Genomic DNA, 18,033 nt, shown 5'->3' with positions numbered 1-18,033 from the left:
AGAAAAGACAAGCAGCAAGGAGTTTATCTCCACATCCCCTATTGACAAATGTTTCCTTGTGGCTCTTTTGTCTTTTGAAACACGTTGAAGTAACGGAGGTAAGAGCTCCGATTAAAAGGAGATCCAGTCATGCAGGAAGAAATGGTTCCCACATTGCCATATGAAATACCACCCACGACAACCCCCGATTACACACACACACACACACGCACACACACACATACATACCCACGCACTAAGGGAGATTGGCCCCTTCTCATTGGACCCCGGTTCCCGGTTCAATGCAACGAATATTTATTCTTCATCTCATTAAAGGACAAATGCAGAACTAGCGTAATTCAGGGTGTTGTTGACATAATAGCTGGCCTTCTTTAAGGTGCAGGTGCACCCTTCCTTGGGGGCTCTGGAGAGCCAAGTTGAGCCATTTGGTCTGAAACGGCCCCAAATGTGACTTGAGGGTGATGACAACCCAAAAAGGTGGGAATGAAAACAATGAGGAGGCAAGAGGGGCATTGAAAGGTGCTGGTGGGGGCCGCAGAGAACAAGGCCTCGCTTTCATTGCTGACTGCTGGTCATCCAGGGTGGATCGCGATGTTTGATTGACAGGTGGGGGGTTTAGCGAGAGGGTGGGAAAGTGGGTGCGCAACAACAAGGCCTCCAGAATGGGAAGTGCACAAAACATACTTCCAAAGAGGGGGGCACAGCGACGCTCATTAATGATAAAGAACACGCAAGCACAACTGTGTTTACATTGTGGGCCAGCGATAGTGTTTGCAGGTTGAGATTAGTTTGTAATCCTTTAGCATGGATATGAAACGTACGCAAAGGCTGAAGTACAGCATAGGGTGTCATGGCGTGTGGTTGGGTGGCGTGGGGTGGGCCACCTGCCACTTGTGCAGCTTGGAATGATAGGAACGAATTAAAATGCTGGTAATCCGTTCCACCCCCCCCCCCCCCCCACCAAAAAAAGCATGCATTGTTTTTTTTGTAGAAGTTATTAATTAAAAGAATACCAATGTATGAAGACTATAAATATAAAAATAGATGACAGTGCTCTCACTTCAGCCCTTTTTTTTGAGTGAGAGAAGAGGTTAAGCCAGGTTAGACCACTTATTAACACTTATTCAAGATTTTCTTAATGCAATAATAATGTGAATCAACGATCCATAGATTTTCATTATTCACAGTCCATCCCGGTCCCTATGATACACTACAGTATACAATATTCTCAAAGAGTGTAATTAAGCGAAGTCACATCCACACCCGTGTTTGAATCCCTGTGTTGACAATTTCCTTGAAAGGCCGTAAACCTTGGGGAGTGACGGCAGGACCTCTGACAATTTACTACGTGGTCAGTTCAGTGTGAGTTTCTTAATCTGCTTCTCCGTGCTCCTTGTGAGTGTTTTCATTCCTCACGTTTTTTTCTTCTTCTTCTCGTTTTTCATTATTTGCAGTTTCATTGTTTTAGGTGATTGTTTGTTTTACCACTCCAAAAATTACAACACTCGAAATACTGTGATGTGGGGGATCTTTTGTAATATGTATATGAAAAAAAAATGTGCAAATGCGCTGAAACCACAAATAGGTGAATGGAGGAAAACTTTATCTTGACTTTGATAAGTTTTTGTGACACGTGGTATATTACTGCTTTATATAAATTCCTGTATTTTGTATTTTTTTCCCCCTCTATTTCTCTTGTTGAGGTTGTTGGTCAAATTCCAAATCTGACAAACTCGTGGGTATTTTGAGACTTTAGAAGTTCTACTGGATTCATTGAGTAACAAGGCCATTCCGTTCAATTTAACGGCGAAACATCCTTGAATTCACTTTACACTCTGTGGGTTTAACGGCACTGGGTAATTCATTCAGGAATCCATGTCGTAACTAATAAAGCAGCCAGTAAAGACCTAAATGAAAGCATCCCCAAGTCCGTAAAAGTTTTCATAGTGTATTTGAACCCTTCCTGTTTTCTCCACATGAGTTCCGCTCGCGTTTTGTTTACCTTTCGTTTCACACCACACAGGAAAATCAATGCAACTCCCACCTGTGCGTGCCCCAGGTATCCCCCCATTCTACTAATTGTCCATAGAGGCTGTTTAAGTGTCCTGGTCAGACCACAATGGCGAGGAGCAGCAGATTAAGCATGATCCTATTCGATCCCCATGAGCCCCTTCGTGCGCTTCGTTACACCAGCATTTAAAAAGGAAGAGGGGGTTCCATTCAGACCTGTGATATGAATCCCAGACGTATGGACAAGAGCAGAGCTTTCACCCCCACGCTCCCCGGTTTCACAGAAAAGCCCCCTTTTTTTGTCAACCTGTAATTCTTGTTGCTACGGGCATCTGGGTTCAATGGTGTGCTCCTGTTGTGAGGGGACAAAGCTTCTCAGTCATGCAGCCGTGGTTGCTAGGGGAGGCAGAATGTATGGGGAGGGACGGGCTGCGCTTGTCCCAGACCAAATGTCTCTCTTAAAGCGGGCGAGAAGGTGTGATTGACAGGTGGCTACACGCTCCGCTGCAGATCACCCAGGAGGTCTGAGCGCGGTGACATTATATCACTGACTCTGTCTGTGTGTTTGCGTACTTCCGGCGAGTTGGGCAGTGAGAGCAGACGGTCTGTGATGGAATTATGGAAATAAATTAACAAAGTAGCACCAGTGAATACCTATATGGGAGCTGCTTCTGGTTCAGTCTTTTTATGATTGTGTTGCTGCAGGAACAAGGCGAGTACGTGGTGGTCAGGCCTGCATCCATGGGGCTCGGCCACACACTGCCCAAAATGGTAATGTGGGTCCCTCTTCCAATGGGCTCACCACCTTTGGGAAGGGCCATAGGGGTTGGGTGCAGTGTCAGCTGGGTGGTAGCCGAAGGCAGGGACCTTGGCAATCCATTCCCTGGCGACAGAAGCTGGCTTTAGGGATGTGGAATATAACCTCTCTGGCAGGGAAGGAGCCCGAGCTGGTGTGTGAGGTCAAGAAGTTCCAACTAGATTTTGTCAGAGTCACCTCCACACACCGCTTGGACTCTGGAACCAGTCCTCTTGTGAGGGGGTGGATTCTCTTCCACTCTGGAGTTGCCCAGGGTGAGAGGTGTCAAGCAGGTGTCGGTATACTTATCCCCCCCTGGCTCGGCACCTGTATGTACGTTGGGGTTCACACCAGTGGACAAGAGGGTAGCCTCCCGATGCCTTCAGGTGGGCGGAGAGGTCCTGACTGTAGTTCGTGCCTGTGCACCAAACAACAGTTCAAAGTTCCGAGCTGCCACCCAGATTCGGATGCCTCCCGGACGGCTCCCTGGTGAGGTGTTCCGGGCACCACCGAAAGGAGACTCTGGGAGCGGACACGCTGGAGAGACTACATCTCTTGGCTGGCCGGGGAGTGCCTCAGGATCCCCCCCCCCCCGGAAAAGCTAGATGAAGTGGCTGGGGAAAGGGAAGTCTGGGCGTTCCTACAAAAGCTTCTGGCCCCACGACCCAATCTCAGATAAGCACTAGACGATGGATGGATGTAACGAGACACACCCCCTCAAAAACTTCAACTTTAATATCATCATTCAGTACAACATTCTTCTAAAGGTCTTGGGAATCATTCAGATGTTTTGTTTTGGGTTTTTTTTTGTTTTGTTTTTGCAATAGTGATATAAGGCTTTTCTTTTTGGTCAGCAGTGGTTTTCACTTTGAAACTCCTTCAAGTGATTGCTAACATTAAATTGAATTTGAAATCAGAAGCATGAATATTAAGTATACAATGATTGTGCACTCATTTCAAGAAAAAAAATTGCCATATGTATTAAAAGTAATGTTTGCATGAAAAGAACATAATACTGCAGAGGAAATAAACACATTTCAATTGCATTTGTGCGGCACATGAAGTGATGCAGATGTTTTGTTATTCTGCAAGCCCAAAATTTTAGAATACTTCTTCGTGTGACAAAACATTTACCATAGCAAACAAGATCCACAATAATACAATTATTGACAAATGAAAACTTATCTGACGTTGTCAGTCATAGCCTCATTAAAGCATCTTTGACCGAGCAGTACAATTGTGGGTAATGGGAGGAGTGCTTTTTTTTTTTTTTTTTTGATCATTCATTCATTCTTTCATTACGCTTATTCTCACTAGGGTCACTGGCATGCTGGACCCTATCCCACAGCTATCTTTTGGCGAGAGGCGAGGTACACCCTGAACTGGTTGCAAGACAATCACAGCGGATATGATTAATCAAATCTTTTTCAGCTCAAAACGCAAACTTGTTCCTCCCGTGGACGCTAAACTATTATCTCAGACATTGTGGTAACATTGCCACAACTTTGACATGCAGATCTAAACTAAAATGCTGTGAATAATGAAAGTGGGACAGCTAATTGTGGTACAAATGTTAAATTAGTGAGTTTGTACTGATTTGCATGCAGGAGGATTAATGAGTCTTTGTGGTGTCTGCAGACACGAGCTCCCCCTCCAGGGCTATACAGTGGACAGAGCGCTGCATTTTTGATGGGAGAAGGGTCTGCGAGGAACCCCTCCCGGCCTCGCCTGAGACTGTCTGGGTTCTGCACTCCCAGACAGAGAACTCTTCCACTCGTCATATGCTGCCAATCCCCAGACCCATCTCCCTAGCCCCCGTCCCGTTGACTTTGACTCTCTGTCACCATCGCCCTCCAGACAGTCTGGGGTCAAAGGCTAACACATCAGTCACACATCAGACATGGTTCAAGTCCCCTATGGCCATATAAATGCTGAATGATAAATCACCTAAAACCAGCCTGTTGGAATGCGCTTTTGAATTCCTGCGGTGCTCTCACAGCTCAAAATGATGGTGGTGGTGGTGGTAGTGGTGGAGGAGGGGATGCACAGTTCCTTTTCACATTTTTAATGCTGAAATAAAAACAGAATACCATGATTTGCAAAACATCTTCAACCGCTTTTTAATTGTACACAATACAAATACAAGGTATTTAATATTCAAACTGATACACTTTAAGCAAATGATCATTCACTTTGAAGTTTATGGCTGCAACACTTTCCAAAAATGCTGGGACAGGGTCTTATTTACCACTGTGTGTTACATCACTTTCTCTTTTAACAACATTCAATAAATGTTTGGGAACTAAGGACACTGATTGTTGAAGCTTTGTAGGTGGAATTCTTTCCCATTTTTCCTTGATGCACAGTTTCAATTGTTCAACTGTCTGGGGTCTCCGTTGTCATATTCGACGTTTCTTAATTTTCAGTGGGATGCAGCTCGAAACTGCATCAAGGCCAGTCAAATACCAGTATTCTTTTACTATGAAGTCGCGCTGTTGTAACACATGTAGAATGTGGTTTGGCATTCGTTGACTGAAATAAGAAGGGGCGTCCATGAAAAAGACGTTGCTTGGATGGCAGCATACGTTTCTCCAAAATCTGTATGGATTCTTCAACAACAATGGTGCATTCTCAGATGTCTAAATTATCCATGCCATTGGTGCTAACATATCCCCATACCATCACAGATGTTGGCTCAGGTCTAGAGAATCATTTCTGGCTGTTGTTGATAAATGTCTTTTGCTTTGCATAGTAGAGATTTAAGATACTCTTACAGATGTAGCGCTATACTGTATTTACTGACATTGGTTTTCAGAAGGGTTCCTGAGCCCATGTGGTGGTATCCTTTACATATTAATGTCTGTTTTTGTTGCAGTGCTGCCTGAGGGATCAAATTCAATGTTGGTTTTCAGCTTTGCATCTTATGTGCCATGTTATGTCATTCTCCAAGCCGCTTATCCTCACTAGGGTTGCAAGAAAGCTGGAGCCTACCCCAGCTAGCTTCGGGCGAAAGGCGGCCTACACCCTGAACTGGTCGCCAGTCAGTCGCAGGGCAGATATCGACACCATCACTGAGCAGGAATCGATACCACGCTGCCCGCACCAAAGGCAAGTGTGTGTACCAGTACACCATCAGTGACTCCACATCTTACATGCAATAAAAATAATTATTTCAGTGGTGGGCTGGAGGGAGGTCAAGACTCCTAAAATACATCCAGCAATGCCACAGTTCGCGACATCTCTAAGGACTTTACATATGGAACAGGTGTAGAACCATGCTACTTAGACCAAATATATTCAACAAGAAATATAACTATTCAAAATCTACTGGGCACGTACAAAGCAAATCTGTTGTGCTAGACTTGTGTACTTGCCACGTTATTAACTGCTTGGGTGAAAATTACTTTGTCTTTTTCTTTTGAATAAAATATGAACATTTTAAGAGGGAAACACCGAATCATTTGCTTACTTATTGACAAAGTTTCAGAATGAAGTGGCTCAAAAAATCTTGTAGTAGTTAACACATGAGCCTGAATTTAGTAATGCTGTAATTGCATTCGCAAATAAATAAATTGTGATTTTTTTTTTTATGTTTGAATAAAGGTACTTAGACTAATGCAAAAATCCAGAGTAATCTGGACTGACTGAAATGAACGCTATTTATAAAAGAACCAATAGGAGAAAAGCCTTCCCTGTTATTTCAGCGTCCATTGGGGGGTCGTGCTTCCCCTGCTTTCTATCGTGTGTGTGTGTGTGTGTGTGTGTGAGCAAAGCCTAATAGGACACGTTAAATCAGCTCTATTGGGAGTTTTGGCCAAGGCCAAGGCTCAAATGAATCGCCCCCAAGTTCACAGGGCCCGTCCGCCCCCATTCTTATGCTAAAGAGTCGCTTCACGAGGCATCAACACCACTAGGCGACATTCCCGCCAAAACGTGGACATTTTCATGACAGAATTCATTGAACTTTTGCTATCTTATCTGCAGAAAATTGCTGGCTTTTGGAACATATTCAAAACGCTTATTGAGATCATAACTCCTGTAAAGTTATAGACACTCCTGTTTTCCCCTTCTACTTTTTTGCCAACTCATCATCGCTTGCTGTTTTTTTTCCTTTGCACTTTAGCAGCCAGTGTGTCTGGAAATAGCCTCTTAATTAGCAACCCTTGACATTTGACTCTGGCTTCTGACCTCAGCATCTCTCTGGTCTGTTTATAGTCCTCTGGGGGACCATCCTGATCACGACCTTTGACCCCTGAAATCCTGCAAGTACTTTCCCAAAACAAATAAAGACACGCGTTAAAAGGTATTTTTTAGAGCAAATGGTCAGTACAAATGATGAAGTGTGGGCATCGTGCTATGTCTTGATTATTAATGGCAACACTTGTTTGTGGAGCACACGGGGTTTAAAGTGCACATGAAATTTTTAATGATTAAAATCACTCCAGTGGAGCAGTTTTATAAATGCATTTATTCCAACATTCCAGAGGCTGCTTTCGCTAATTGCTTTGCATTCAAGCAGAGAGAAGTTGCTGCAGTTATTTAGATGCGTCCAAAACATGCAGCTATGCACAATTCCGCATCATCACCGAATCCATACATGATTTGTGGTTTTAGATGGGGAAAAAAAATGTGTGTAATTTTTTTTTAATCACATTTGTCATTTTTATCAAATGGTTTAATCATTTACTGGCCATATTTGGGCAGTGGGAATCAAAATATTACAATTCATTTTACCATATATTTTATTGTTATTTACATGATCCATCCATTCGTCCATTTTCTATACTGCTTATCCTCACTAGGGTTGCAGGTGAGCCTATCAGATGATTTTGGGAGAGATTTAAGCACCCTCGACTTGGCATAATATGTTAGATTCCATTATGTAGGCTTATATTACAGAACATTATATCATATGACTATATTGGTCGTCCAAAGTCAGCTGGGATGGGCTTCGGCACGGACAAGATAAGTGAACATAAGCGCTATACGGAAAATGGATGGATGGATGGATGGATGGATGGCTCCAAATACCAGCCTACAATTTTATTTTATACACCAAGATATTTTGTTTCAGTGGGTTGGATTTCGACTGCAATGTCAAATTTGCAAATGTGTCAGACTTCAAGTTTATGACAGCTGTTGCAAATTACATTTTAAGCATACAAGAAAATAAACGTGGAGTTTTAATACATTTCGGAGCTGAATAATCATTTTTCGGCACATTTCTTTTAACCTTGGAAATATTTTACTTTAATTACGAGCTCCTATTAACGCGTCCATTGCATTTAATTATAAGAAATTGATGCGGTCCACGCAGTCCCGTTTTGACGTGTGTCCGAACCAGTAGACTGGACTGCATCCATCGCGCTTTTTAATAATACTGCTTGTTTGAGTGCAGACACAACGTGTCACGTTTAAATCCGATCGAGCTCCTTCTCCTTTTTTACTTTAACCGTGATGCTTTCAAATAAGATTAGGGGGGAAAGCACGAAGGCATTGAACGTTTATTATTATTACACGCGTAATTCCCGTCGACAGAACTCACGATTTCAGTCTCGTTCAAACTTTATTTTCTCAAAAGGGAGCTCCGTGAAATAAACGCTCCAAACGTATCCAGCGGATTTTGCTCCGGCCCGTTTTTCTTTGAATAAACAAACTTTTATGGGAGGTGCTTTAAGAATATGTTCGATATTAAAATAAAAACACTGCCTATGCCAGGTGCATTATTCGCCACCAGAACATTATTCAGCACCGATCTTTGCTTTTATAGACCTTGACCTTTTATTTGACGTCGAAATAAAGTAGTCGCCATTTTTCGGAATTCAAAGTAACGTTTTATCCATGTTGTGATGTTCTGTACAGTCACATTGAAAACAGACAACTTTTGCCTTCTTTTATTTCTATTTATTTAAGAACATTATATCTTACTGTATGTAATACATCCAAAGAAAGTGCAATATAAATGAGTCATTAAAAAAACATCTTGTTCTTTTAAGATACGCCGTCTCTGAAAAGAACAAACAAATTCTGATGACTTGTAGGGCAGTCTGGTGTTGGTTCCACAGCTTGTCATCTGTGTCCTGAGAACAAACCAAAAAAAAAAAAAAAGGGGGGGGGGCGATCAAGACCGGCCCATCAAATTATCACTCCGCCACAAACAGTACAATATGCTATATATTTCATATTTTGAAAGGCACAAAACAAAAAAAGAGCATTCAATAGTTACATCGATGTGTTTAAATAATTCAACAGTCAAGATACATATTAGACAAACGTTTTCCTGGCAGTGCCTCAAGAAATAAAAGCATGACTTTTGGTGTCATCTCAGAAAAAGTCCATTGAACGTCTTTTTTTTTTAACTGTCTACATGTTTTTCTCCCCCATTTTCAGGCTCTATCATGGAGGGATTTCAAGGCTTTTATCCCCACGGGGAACCAGGCCCAACTCTTTCTCTGTCAATTTTCACCCACTCCCCAATTCACACAAGCTTTTTCTCCCACCAAGCCCACAATGAAGGATTTGTCCTCGTTCTTTGTCCACATCTGATATCTTTTTTTTTTTTTTGCCTGCTCCTTTTATTTTCTGCAGACAGCATGCAGCATATGCAAATACACAGTCCTTTATTCGTGAGCCCCCTCCCCTGAATGAATGCAACCTTAAATGAGGCCACACTTGCACATATTTACAGAGGGGGCATGTAGACATGCACTTACACCAATCAGCCTTCTTGACAGTTGCTTAGAAGCAATAAAATCTAGACCAAAAAATAAAAAAGATGCCTCGTAACAATGGATTCGAAAGATGTGATTGAAGAGGATCGGCTTTCTTTTAAGAAGTTTCTCAAAAAATATGTCAAATACCACATGGAATTTAGCCATTTCGTGCACATTGCCTCCATTTTCATATTTGGAAAAAAGGGACCTTACAGTGGGGTCTTTTTTGCTACCTTTTACAGATTGAGTATAACACATTTTTCACATTATCGCACATAATTTGCCATATCATAGGATTTTGAGTACATGTTGTAATTTTGTTGAGCTAAAATAAAACACTTCCTAGGCTAAAAGATTAAAACTATGGAAAAAATGTGTATGTAACTGTGGTATGAGGGATTACTGTAAGTATTATTTATAATACTGTGATAAAATGACACAGGTGCCATATCCTTGAAAATGGAAACATTTTGCATCAAATGGTTGTATCATCGTTTTGTGAAGCCCCTTAAATTGAGGCTGAAAGTCTATGTTTCAAACAGAACTGTATTTTATTCATTTCAAAGTAATTGTGGTGGTATAGAGATTAAAAAAAAAAACAATAAAAACTCATTGTTCACATACCTCCAAAAACAGAATGATCTAATTCCGATGAGGTTTAGGTTACTATGTTTGACTGTCCTATTTTCTATAAGAAGTCAAACGTGCCTCACTCCTGAATGGAAGCGGATTTTTTTACGTAGCATTTTTGTTTCAAATATAAAAGATGCAGCATCTGACAAGTGGCGTATATTTATTGCCTTACACGCTTACAATACCCAATAAAATGTGCTCACTTGAATGAACTTAGAGCTCAGATAAATTATAACCAACATAAATGGCTTTCTTGCTGCCGCCGTAGCGGGAGAATGTGAACGCTAGTGTGCGTGTACGATCTGCAGAGCAGTGACAGTTCGGCCTTTTCACTGGTACATTACTGCGCCTGCCGGGCCTCTTCCCCATAGCAACGCCGGCGGAGGTCAAAGGCTACGTAACCCCCAACACGCAAGCAGGCGACCACCTCCGTCTCCTCCGGCACTCGGCGGCTGCACCCGTGAACTTGAACTTAACACAGAGAGAACTGCCGAATCCAACTGATAAATGAGCATGTCTGAGGGAGAGCGCTCGCAATACTCTTCACGCTGAAACGTCATCTCCTCCTGGAACGATTACAAAGAAGTATTATAGGCGCAGTCACCTAATTTTCCTCTCCTGCTGACCCTAGACTCAGGGATTCCTCATAATCCCTGCAAACGTCTCGCCATCCTTCTTTAAGATACTTAACGCTGATCTTTGTGCCAGATTAGTCAAGTTACATTAAAAGAGCCTGCGTGAGCCTCCCTTGACCCACATGGCAAGGGATTCAACACTCTCGGTTTGTGCCCGTGAGCTGAGTATGAAACATTACAATGTTTTGAACATTCATATGGCTGAAAGGGAGCGAGAGCGCAAGGGAGGACCTTAGAGGTTCTTCAAAAACGGAACACATGACTACTACGCTTCTTCAAACTACCGCGCTTACCCTTGTGTGCAATAAGCGACATGTTTAAAAAAAAATCCCCCAAATTTCTTCATATTTATTTACTTTTTGGAGCACTTTAAATCTCAATAATTTACATTTTGCATACGTTTCCATTCTCTGCGGCAACATTTTGTTTTCCTTGTGCACACAAACAAAGAGCAACGCAAGGTATATAGGAGCTTTAGGTTAGAGCTGTGAAATCTGCATGTTAATACATTTAATGGACTACGGAGTGGATAAATATTTGAATGTACATCTGGCTGATAACTTGGCCTAAATCCTCTTCCCTGCCCAGCTGGATCGTCTTGATTGAAAACACTTTTGTTTTCACAGATTAGACAGACGCTGATGTTTAATCAGCAGGCGCCTATAAATTATTTTGCCCACGTCGAACTTTATGTCACATCCACTCAAAAATCCAAGTGGAAAATACCTATGTAAACATTAAATACCTTTTGGAATGGAGTCACCAACTCTCATTTCAAGAGCTACCACGCCGTGATTGTGCAAAAGAGCAGCTGAAAGCGTTTCACGTTCACCTCCGCTCATTTCAACTATTACGTCACTGTGTTTCATTCTTTTATTTCAGTCAGAATGTGAGGCTCGTGCAGCGAAATGTCCATGAAGGCCTGCAACTCGGCTGAGCTCTCGACACATTAGCATTATGGCTCCTTTTGTTTTTCCGCAGTGAGTTCCAGGACTGGATCACACTTGACCTTTACATCGGGGTTTCTCGTCTATATTTGCACAATCAAGTGAAGAATTTTTTTTTTGCCATATGTTGTAGCTTACAAATCCTTTTACGGGTAGTTCATTATCGGTGACATCTTTCGGCCTGCCTGCCATATGCGAGGAGGCTCACAGCCACAGATACATTTGTGCCATTTTAAATCTTTCATATTGTCTTGCTGTGACCAATCGCATCCCGATGTCATGATAAGTCAAAAGCTTCGGAGGCAACATAGAATCTGATTGAGATTGCGAACGGGAGCGTGATCTCTAATTGCTTCCCGCCTCTGATAAAGGCCGAACACAGAGTGACGAAGTGTAGGTCGGTGACTGTGCGCATGTGGTGTGTCAATGCGTCTCTAACGCCACTGAATCCCTCTCAATTGGCAGGGAAAAACAGCATCACATCTCCATGCCTTTCAGACATGCAGAGGGGGCTGAATAGACTATAATGAACAGTCAGGTGGCACTCCATGCAGGGCCGGCGCTGCCCCCCTCCCCGACGCACACATATCAAACACGCATAGACTTGCAAACACATTAAAACTCAGCGCCTCGGCCGACCTCAGGGCTCCGCACGACAGTCTAATGTCTCAGGCATCTGCTCATGTCTAGTCTGGAGGGCCTTTCCCACCCTGCCCCCCAGCCCGGGACCGCTAAAGCACCAGCTCTCACAATTGTGGGAAAGAGAGCTTTTTCGGAGTGGGGGGGCAGGTGTGGCGGGAGGGTACGGGGGCGCTAAACAGCTATTGAGAGGGCAGTGAGCGAGAGAGAGAACGGACTTGAATGATAATGTGCAAACGCACAACGCTGTTCATTAACACACAAGCATGGCAGCTGCACATGTTGGCGGTAGACACGCAACGTCACGTGGTCCTGCTCTCTGCTGCCGACTGCAGAAGCAACCAATGGACTCAATACTTGTTCAAAATACTAATGCCTAACAGTGGCACTGTGGAATTGTGGATTAACTTAATAACGTGTGTTACTGTTAGTGCAAGTGATGAACAAACCTGCGTCATACCGGAAGCTGTGTCAAATATTCAGATTCGCAAACAGAATTATTAGAAGCGGCTCTCGTGATAATGCCGACCAGTCCACTACAACCTGCAACTGCAATAATAAGCAGATTGTCGAATGCATGCCTTTCTGACAGTGTCATCAATACATTTTGAACAACACAATATTGTATTTTACATGGCCCTTGTATACCCAGACGTGTAAGGTGGCTATTTGGGGGTATCTGAAGGTTGTATGCCTGTGACCAGAAGGCATGTTTCATGGTCTACAATACATCTTATCATGGAAGCGTACTGCTGCCTCACCACCAAAAACTTTAGAATCACATTTTTAATGTGCTAAATTTGACATTTTAACGTGACAAATTTCATGTTTCAACCTGCTAAGCTTCCCATTTTAATGCTCTAATATTGACTTTTGCATATGGCGAAAAAAAATGAAGCAGTTTCTTCCCGTTCAGGTCACCGGTAGAGCCTTGTGCGTGTCTTCTTTTCATTTGATTGCATTATTATTATTATTTGGGCCTATTTAGCTGTTAAATCAAGGAGAAATGAGGATCTGTATCACTTTCATGCCGGAACAGTTGTACTGTTCCACAGTGGAGTTTTTAAGCTGCCACTCTGATTCTTTGCATTCTGACGGATATTTGTCAAAAATTTATGTCAGACAGAACAAAGTATTAAAGAGGAGTGACAGAGAAAACCAAAAGGACACATGGTGAGGAGACAACTAAAAGATACAGGAAGCAAAGACAACACAAGAAAAAAGGAAAGTAGATCATTGTATGCCGAGTACAATGACACATTGGATTCAAGTGTGGGATGGGCAGTACTCCTATACCTTGTGAGGGAAGGACAGGAAAATATAGGACAAGACAAGGACAGGAGGGCAACATACATGACTGGGCTTGAGGACCAGCAGAACAACTGAAGTGTGCTGTGACTGAATGTGAAAATTATAAACATGTAGAAGAAATAGAGCGCAAGTGGGGGGATATCGAGAAAGTGTGTCTTCTTTTTCAAAACCTTGCCCTTATTATTTTTCGTTTTTTTTTTTTACAGTATAAAGGAGAGCAGCACAGTGACGTAGCTAGTAACTTTGATTAGGATGATGTTCACAGGTCTTGACTCATGACCTGAACCAGAAGGAATTATTGTTTTGCGAAATACAAAATGAAACTTATCCCGTGATAAACTGACAACTAATCATGTTAAAATGAATTTCAATAATGTTAAATCGTATAAAATGTATCACATTGAAATGTAACATTTATCACATTACAATGTGTTATTGAAGCAGTAGATTACTGGAAGTAATACATACTCCTTTTAAACATACATAGTTATCATTCAATCAAACTAATGAAAATAAAGAGCTTGAAATTGGATGACGCAAATGAATAGATGGGACATTCACAAAACCTGTGTCAAGACAAGAACACTTACAAATTGTATTTTTTCATCACCATAATCGGGGATTGCAATAATTGAAAATATATATTGTACACATGTTCCATTTTGATGTGGGGATGCATGTCATGCACCAGGTGCATGACAACATGCCGTCCGCCATGCTGTGTCCAAAAGGAGTGCCGTGACAAGAAGGGGTGGCAGCTTTCCTTCAACCGGTGCCAGCTCATTAATTTTGTTTGCTCCCCAGCCCCCTGCCTATCTCCCCCACCCTAAGCGGCCCCCCCCATCACCCACTAACTGCTAATTAGCAGGAGGAGAGGACATATGAAAAAGGGAGAGACGCCATGTGTGTGTGAGACAGCGAGGAAATGGGGAACTCATCTCTTCTTCATCCACGATCGCGTCAGTCAGTACACACACACACACACACACACACACACACACACACACACACACACACACACACACACACACACACACACACACACACACACACACACACACACACACACACACACACACACACACACACACACACACACACACACACACACACCACACACACACACACACACACACACACACACACACACACACACACACACACACACACACACACACACACACACGTTCGTCCTTGCAATGCTACGAACATCCCCACTGGTACCCTAAAAAAAAATGAAGATGCAACCCACCATTTACTTCAGCCCAGCCATTTTAGATATCAACGGCAACATCTCCCAAGATGGCAGCCAGGATCCGAAGATGGGCCAAAGCCTTTGTTTGCCCCCTGGCATGGCACACAGTGTCTGTCACGGGCAGTGCAGATGGCATCCCATCGCTTCTGGGTGTAAAAAAAAAAAAAAAGAGGAGAGGGCGGAGGAAGCGCGATGACCTCGTCCTCTTTTTCTCCGAACAATGCTTCCACCATCTTTTTTCGGGAAGAATGGCGCTAATTGAAACTCTGTAACGAGAACATCAATCAGAATTTAGAAAATAAGCACACGCCGAATCGTCGGTTACAATAAAAGCTAGACAAGCGAGGAGCAACGCGCGTTTTGGACGCTAGGTGATTAAATGCTGCTGTAAACCTGGCTTTATAATTTGAGCGAGGTTCGAGGGACAAAGGATGACACAATGGTGCCTTGAAGCATCCCATAAATAAAGACACCTACAACAGGAAGAGGCTCGGAGCACGGCCTTTTTTACATCTCCAATATCCTGCAGTGAAACGAAGCAATTAGACAGCGAGCTCTGCTGCAAAGGGTAGTTAAGGCGCTGAATGCAAACACATCTCACTGTGGTGCTCTTCAGGCTTTAGTGGCTCACATGGACATGGACTGCATCACACTCAAGGAGCAAGTTGAAAAGTTCAGCTCCCGTCTACGGGATGGTCCGGCCCCCTCTCATTCAGGCCTGCGACAATGTATCCCAAAGACTCTTAAGATTCGTTACAGCTTTTAAACACAGATGCCAAGTGTTTTTTTAAACCCTGTTGTGCGGAGGCTCCTACAACACTCCACTGCATTATTAGAAGTCCTGGAGACATTAATGCTTGTACAAAGCACTCGTCCCCCCCCCCCCCCAGCCACAACTCCCCCCCCTTTTTTTTTCGTCTGTCAACAAAGCCAACGAGATGTTTTAAATTTAAATTCAATTAAAAGATTCACTTTGGTACATTATGACCAGCTTACACAACAATCAAGTTCATTCCGTCTTCAGTCCTTTATCATGAATATTTATAAAGTCTGCAGCAAACAATGTTCCCACTGTGCATGTTTGCGTATGTGCTATATTTCTATTTTCATTGCAATCAATATTAGATGAGATAGATCAGTGCACCTTTCAATTCCGGTTGATTTATATTTCTCCCCTTCACTGTTTTTGAAATTGTACCCATACAAGACAACAGATTTTTGTAATTGCACAATAAAATAGTAAACTGTAATGTCCAATATAAACGTTACACTGACTATCCTTGATTTCTTTTTGCTGGTGCAAGAATCTCCGCCTTCCATTTACATTATGTAACTTTATGTATGCTGTGGTATGTAGGTGTGCTTGAATATGTAAACAAAATGAATAGTGTTAAATATGGTCTCCTTGTAAAAGGAAGACATTGGTGCATGCATTGTTTAATAAAATGCATTTTGAAATTTTGAATGAGCAAGCGGTTCATTGAAAATATTTCTTACCTTGGACTTTAATGGGTAAAGGACAGAGTCTTCTCTCTTTCTAAGTCAACGTTAATTACGGAAGTCATTCCTACATTCGGTTATCTAGCTTTATGACAGGTATTTAACACTCATACAGCTAGATAACCAAAGACAGAAACAGACCCCCAGAAGCATCTGATTGTTGGAACCACACAGGATGCCACTTAGCATCTATAGGCAAAACGTACAGGTGTTAAATAAATTCCCAAGATAAGGAAACATTTTGCTCAATAATTACAAAATACACAGCAAAAAACCCCAAACATATTTTATTAATTATTACGTTAATATACTTTATTATTTTAGATAGACCCGCTCACAAAATATCGTTATTATAAAGTTACAAGTAATCCTATTGTATTCCTCATGAACAAAAAAAAAATCTACAGTACCGAAATATAATATATGTACGCATGCACATGTTAAAAGTAAAAAAAAAAAAAAAAAAGGCCTTATAACACCAATTAGGCTACTATAAAATAAAACATTGTGGAATAAACTAATTCAAATGCACGTTTGTTTGTTTGTTTTTGAATAAACATTCTCACCTAGACTTGTTATAATTTCAATATGGGACATTTTTCGAAATTTAGGTTGGGTGACGATTTTTTAAAAAATATTATTAATGTCCGCCTCAGCTAACTTGTGTATGCTTCTCGGACGTGGTGAAACTCACCTGGTGATGATTAAGGTGAGGAAGAAAGAGCATGAAAGGAAGGCAAAAAAAGGCCTCTCGAAGACGTGCAACGTCAGATGACCGCGACACTGCCTCCTACCCAACTCGCCATTTGCTCCATTTGACGTGCCCTCACTTCGTTTCGTCTTTTGACGTTTTTTTTTTTTTTTTTTTAAACAGCCAGTCATATATAATAGACGCCCCAATATTCACTTTAATTGGACTTACGTCATGTCATCATTAATCTACTTATGTAACTGTAGTCGTCGCACAATTAAATGTAGCTGGCCAAAACACTGTCACATAAGCGCACCATATTATTAAGTAAAACGAAATTATTTTTTGTCATCAATGATGTTTCTGTCTTTTATTATTATTTTTTTTTTTTACAAAGTGACAGCGTACATCATGTGTTGACTGAATGCACCGCGGTAGGAGGACACATGGAGTGAAGCAGGCATAAATTTTCGATTAAAAATACCCCACAAAGGTTTGTCTTACCTATTCGTGAACCTTTCGAGCCAGCGGTCTCGTACGTCCCACGGACCGGGCGGGGTGGAGGGTGCTCCCGCATCCTCCTCTGGCCACCTTCTGCCCGGCTGCGGCCGAAGCACCTCCTCTGCTGTCAGTCAAGCCGCCACGTTATGACGTCTCACACCAGCACGCCTTGTTTGACCAATCACAGAGGCCAATCTTTACAAAGATTAGTCAAGACGGCCAAGATGGATACACTCGAAAACAATTCCGTTTTGTTACTATTTTCGATTCTATATTATTGACCTGAAGGGCTTTCTGCAAAAATAATGTTGATTCATGGAGGATTGATGAGTGATGACATGCAACAATCATGGATTCAAGAATGAAAAAAAGACTTGAGACATCAATAAGCATAATGTAAAT

The 18,033-nt window shown here is 42.1% G+C and overlaps 1 long non-coding RNA gene across 1 annotated transcript; it reads right to left on the bottom strand.

Moving 5' to 3' along the window:
• Positions 1–8,722: 8,722 nt before the first annotated feature.
• Positions 8,723–16,546, bottom strand: LOC133502710 (uncharacterized). The gene is made up of 3 exons (XR_009795554.1): positions 16,437–16,546; positions 14,937–15,205; positions 8,723–8,886 (listed from the first exon to the last, which is right to left on the bottom strand). It is a non-coding gene; the product is annotated as an uncharacterized LOC133502710 (long non-coding RNA).
• Positions 16,547–18,033: the final 1,487 nt, after the last annotated feature.

Source organism: Syngnathoides biaculeatus, chromosome 6, assembly GCF_019802595.1.
Source record: "Syngnathoides biaculeatus isolate LvHL_M chromosome 6, ASM1980259v1, whole genome shotgun sequence".
NCBI lineage: Eukaryota > Metazoa > Chordata > Actinopteri > Syngnathiformes > Syngnathidae > Syngnathoides > Syngnathoides biaculeatus.
Note: the sequence above shows the minus strand (reverse complement) of the source record. Positions and strands in the feature narration are given on the sequence as shown.